This window comes from Squalius cephalus, assembly GCF_949319135.1.
Source record: "Squalius cephalus genome assembly, contig: scaffold_70, whole genome shotgun sequence".
Lineage (NCBI taxonomy): Eukaryota > Metazoa > Chordata > Actinopteri > Cypriniformes > Leuciscidae > Squalius > Squalius cephalus.
This window is the reverse complement of record NW_027645842.1, coordinates 187894-194184: the sequence shown is the minus strand read 5'-3', so window position 1 is coordinate 194184 and position 6291 is coordinate 187894.

Below are 6291 nucleotides of genomic sequence, written 5' to 3'. Positions count from 1 at the left end.
TCAAAGCACCTTCTCTTAAGTGTTGAGCATCCCCATAGCACCTGCAACAGAAAATCTCTGGAGCCGCCACTGTATAGGCCTATAGCCTAAGTCGCTCTGGACTAAGTCGCATTTTTTTTAGAAATTTATTTCAAACAGACTGCGCTGCTTATGTAATTCGTATGAAATGTGCATTTCTCTCTGGCGCTGCGAAGATCGCGAGTCGTCAACTTCATTTGTCTAGCCGACACTGGCATAAAAAATAACTGTTTTATTAGTAAACAATTAAAATGTCTCTTGCTATATTTTACATATTTGCCTGTTCCTTACAAAACACTGACAGTGGGGTTTTTGACTTTTTTTTTTTTTTTTTTTTTTTTTTTTTTGAGCAGCTGCGACAAATTCTTTCGACACACACACACACACACAATATTATGTAACACTCGGCGCTTATGTTTTAAAAAGATAATTTAACTTATAAATAACAATTTTTAAATAGTCCACTTAAAGTGTTTATTACAAATAAATGACTAAATGCTAACAATTAATACATTTTAATGAACAAACATATGGGTTGCATATTTACAATTCTGTGAAAACGGGGTGCTGCAGCACCCCCAGCACCCCCACTTCCCGCGGCCCTGTTCTATGGGTTTTTTTATCTCGTTGAATGAAAACGCTTGTGCTGAATATTATTACACCTATTTCTAAACATTTTGTTAACAATCACTATATTAAATATGCCTATAATGCATCCATAAAAACATTAAACATCACAGTAGTTTAAACACCGAAACAACATCACTTAAATAGCCTATTAACCCTCTGGAGTCTGAGCTGTTTTCTGGGCCCTGGAGGTGTTCTGACATGCTCTGACATTTGTGCTTTTTTCATTTATTTATAAACATGTTAATGGCAAAGGTGTAAATTCACTCTATATAGCACAAACAGGGCTACCAAAATATCTGATCAACATGCATGTATATGTTTGAATTTTTAAGAGAATAATGTTTATGCGTGGTTATTGGAAAAAATTAAAATGAAAGTTGCAGAAATAAGGCCACAAAACACATAGTAAATATGTGTCAATAAGACTTTTGACTAATGGATGTGGTCGCCTATAGTTTTTTCTTCAAAATTATGTGAAAATAGTCTTGCTTTATCGTTCACATAAAACCATACATTGATTTAAATTGATGTAAAACAGGTTTTGCTTGGAAAGCCAATATGCGAGGGGGGCGTGAACGAGGAGTGGTTTTCACCTTAGATTACATTGTCCCACCCACTCTGCATAATGACTCTGCATAATTAGCCATTCATTCAGGTGTGAAACTGACTGAGCCACAATGCAAGGACAAAAGATATATTTAGAAGAAGACTTATATTGACCATTTAAGATTTTGCTTACATCTTGTAAATATGTTTTGCTATTTTATTAAAAAGGTTACAATTACAACAATAATTACAATTTTAACAATATTTCAAGTGTACTCTTTCTTTGTAAAAAAAAAAAGATTATAGGCCTACATTTTATCTATGTATTCATATTTCAGTCAAATTTTTACTCATCTCAGTAGCAATACAGTTTGCTAAAACATCATTCACACACGCGATTTAAATTTAACTTCTGGTAAAAAGGTAGTTGATGATAGGCTTTTGACTCGCGATCTTCGCAGTAGGCTAGTGAACGCACCAGAGAAATGCACATTTATTAGGCTACATAGTTTTTTTGTTTTGGATGGTTTTGTTTAGAACCAGCTTTCTGTAAATATATTTCAATTTTTTTTAGACATGTGAGGCGAGTAGGCTACGGGTTCATGATGATCTCCAGTTCAGACCTTATGTTGTGATTGCTAGCATATATACATTTAAAATCCAGGAAATTTGTTAATGAAAAAATTATTAAAATTAAAGCTACACTGTGTGATTTTTACCCCCATCTAGCGGTGAAATTGTATATGACTACCCAGTGAATATTTGTTTCTGTTCCTCTCAATTCCGAGGGCGTTTTAACTCCTATGGTGGCCGTATTATTCCAAGATTAACATGGCTTCCAGTTATCGACTTCGTCCATGACAATAATAAACAATACGTCTAAAATGAATAAAACTACAGGACAGATGTCAGGAGGTAAACGTCACCCTTGGAATCGGCTATCCCAGCATAATCAGATTAGGCTAACGTTACAATGTGTACAAAGTAAAAGCAATTAAAAATAACTAAAATTTACCTTGTCCTTTTTTTTATATAGCTTAAAAAATTGCGCCTTTAAAACTATTCATCACTGTGATCCGTCGCAGCCATAGACTGTAAAAAAATTATTTTTTATGCAGCACAGATTTATGTTACAAGGTAAACAATACTTTTTCACCATTGACGCGAGGATGAAGTTATAACGTTACTAGAGGTCGTTCTGGCGTTATGCACAACCATGCTAAGGTTAGACAAGCAACTAAAACTTCGAATTTACACAAATGAATTACAACAGGCTGAATTACCTGTCGAGAAGAAAGCAGGCAACCTCGGCGTCCGTTTTTAAATATTTTCTCCTCATGAGCTCTTTCCATCGGGGAAAAGTTACTCCAATATTGACTATGGTCTTGCTGATTTGTCTGTCGCGTTGACGTTTTAATTCTCTCTTTCAAGTGTGAGTACGCACACACACACACACACACACACACACACACACACACACACACACACCACACTATCTTTCAAATCTGCCGGCACTCGCGAGCTCGCGAGTAATCTCCCCCTCGCATTCGTCACGGTGTCACTGAGTGAAAAACGCAAAAGGCGAAGCTTGAATTTACAGGTATGTCCCTCTTTGGCTAATGTAGTTTCAAGATGGAGGGGCAACATGGCGACCGGCATTCGAACCCCTTACCCGTATCAGAGCCCGTCTGCCCGTATGTACTTTAGGAAAAAAAGCCAAGATGGCGTCTGCTTAACATCTTCAGGTCGGAGCTCTGCTGACAAACTTTCTTTTTGCTGACTTCGGTGGTTTAAGAGAGCCTCAAACTGCCCCCATAGTGACTGGAACGTCTTTTTCCATTAGTCTTTGGCATTTTTATGAAAGGATATCTTTCCTCTTCTTTTTTTTTTTTTTTACTCTTGCATACTTTTGCTCCCACGTGGAAGGGAAACATGGAGCACAGCGATGGTGTTCGCGACACCATACACTCCTACGTTAGAAGGTCGCTTGATCCCATTTTTACGGATAAAGATTCGGGATTCACACCACTCCCCGAAACTCCTGATAATCGCCCAGCAAAGAAACCCAAGCCGAACGTGAAGACCCCTGAAGCTCCGCCGGCTATGCTAGCAGTGATGCTACGCATAGAAAAAATGCAAGAGGAGTGCCTAGCTAGGATGGGACACGTGGAGTCTGCCGTTAAAGCTAATAGTGCCTCTATTAAAGATGTTGCCGACTCTTTGCAGTCTCTGGCTAAGCATATGGACGATGTATCGGAGAAAATGGAGAATGTTGATTCGAGGGTTTCTTCACTGCAGAAGGAGAATGCTGCTCTTCGGGATAAGGTGGAAGAAATGGACTCATATAAGAGGAGATGGAATCTAAGAGTGGCCGGAGTAGAGGAGAGCTCCGGCGAAAATGTAAAACAGCTAGTGATTGACCTCTTCAGTGCAGTCTCCCCAGACATCGCAGACCAGCTTCCCCTCTCGGTGGACATCGCTCACAGGCTGGGTCCGCGCTCGGATAAGCTGAAGTCTTCTCGGCGCATCATAGTGCAGTTCATCTCTCGATCTCACCGAGACAAAATCTGGAGGGATGCCCGAACATCGACCGTGCTCAAACAGAGGAAGGTTCGGATCCTGGAAGATCTTACTCAAAGTGTCAAGGAAGCCAGAAATAAACTCTGGCCTCTGGTGGAGCAGGCAAGGAAAGAAGGGAAAAAGGCCGGTTTTCGAGGAGCACTTGCCATCATTAACGGCAAACGGATTTCTGTTAATGACTCGTGAACTTATAGCTGTGAGTATCAATTAAGTTACTGGTAATGGATAAAGTCTGCCTAAAAACATAAATACGGGGTAAAATATCATGAGCTATGGGACAATGCTCTTGCACCTTATTTCTGATAGCACTGTCAGCAGAGCCCTTGGTTTGTATGGTCACTAAATTTTACTTTAGAGTGAGTAGTTCATTTAACTTGAGCTAATACTTTATATACTTTTTTTTTTCTCTCTTCCTTCTATTGTTCTTGTTCGTTATATCATTATCTATACTCTCAGTCAATGTAAGGGGGCTTAGAAATATTGTTAAAAGAAAAGCTTTATTTTTGTTTGTAAAAGAGCACAAAACTGATTTTATTTTTTTTCAGGAATGTCACTCTCTCAGAACTGATGTGAATTTTTGGAAATCCCAGTGGGGAAATAATGTCTGGTTTTCTCATGGTACAGATCGCTCAGCTGGTGTTGGTGTCCTCAAAAACAGGTTTGAAGGGGATGTCTTGGTTGTTGACTCTGATCCTTTAGGTCATTTTTGCTTACTGATAATTACAGTAAATCAGACCACAATAATACTGATTAATCTATATGGATATAATGCCTCTTCAGAGGTGAATTCTTTTTTTGATTCGTTGTTGGACAAGATAGAATATTGGTTTCAAAAATACCCCAATGCTGGAATTATTATAGGAGGGGATTTTAATATAGCTATAGATAACAGAATAGACAGATGGCCACCCAGAAGCACAGCTTTAACCAATCCTCGCTTAAAAATTTTTATGGACAAGTTCTCTCTTGCGGATATTTGGAGAGAGCAAAATCCAGAGATTAGTTCCTACACATGGGCAAATAAAGACGGCTCGCGTCAGTCCAGAATAGATTATTGGTTACTTTCTAAGTGTTTAATTAACTGTAATATCTCTACCAATTTAATTATTTGCCCCCTGACTGATCATAAAGCAATCAATATCTCTGTCACCTTCTCCTGTAACTCTGTCGAAAAAGCCTCGCTATGGAAACTTAATAATTCTCTTCTCAAGTTTTCAGAAGCCAATGTTGTAATCAGTAGTTTAATTGGGAAATTTTGGACTAAAGCAAAAGTGGAAAATAAATTTGGTTGTAATTGGGAACTATGCAAATTTGAAATGGGCAAATTTTTCAGACAATTTGGCAGCAAACTGGCAAAAAACAGAAGGGCAGAAGAAGCTGACATACTTTTCAGACTCTCTTCTTTAACTCAACAAACAAACTTATCAGACACTGACACTTCTGAATACCACAGGCTTAAAAATAAACTGGATGACATTTATAAACTTAAGGCAGAAGGTGCATTCATAAGGTCTCGTAGTAAATGGATAGAAGAAGGAGAACAAAATTCATCATACTTCTTCAGCCTGGAGAAAGTCCACTCTAAAAACCATATTGAGCGACTAAAAATTGATAATGAAATAACAGATGATCCTACTAAGATAGCAGCATACTGTGCAAAATTTTATGAAAATATTTACAAATCTAGATACTGTGATAAAACGGCTTCCTCTTTCTTAGACTCCATTCATCATTTCAAAACGATTAATGACGATGAAAAATCTTTATGCGAGAGCTCCATCACTCTAGAAGAAGTTTCTCAAACCATATCGCAACTTAAAAACAATAAATCTCCAGGAAACGACGGCCTTACTGCAGAACTTTATAAAAACTTTTCTGGACGGTTAGCCCCATTTTTAACAGAAGTTTATAATGAAAGTATTGTTAATGGATCACTCCCTTCATCAATGACCCAAGGTGTCATTTCCTTAATTCCAAAACCTAAAAAGGATCTTCTCTCTATTGATAACTGGCGCCCCATAACGCTTCTAAATAATGACTATAAAATTCTAGCCCTGCTTTTTGCCAACAGAATAAAAGACATTTTACACTCGATTATTGATGAGACCCAATCTGGCTTCATGAAAAAACGTCATATTGTAAACAACATTAGACTAGTTTTAGACCTTCTGGACTACAGTGACCTTATTGACACAGAGAGCTTTATTCTGTTTCTTGATTTCCAAAAAGCTTTTGATTCAGTAGAACACCATTTTATTTTCAAAGTGTTAGAAAGATGTGGTTTTGGTTCTAATTTCTGTAACACAATTAGAACATTGTATACCAACAACAATAGCTCTATCAAACTTAAATATGGGACTTCTCAAAGATTTTTGCTATCACGTGGCATCAGACAGGGTTGCCCAATATCTCCCTATTTATTTTTAATTGCTGTCCAGTTTCTGGCCACCTATATCACACAGAGTTCTCTGAATGGTATTAGAGTTGCAGGTAGACACATTATTATCAGTCAGCTGG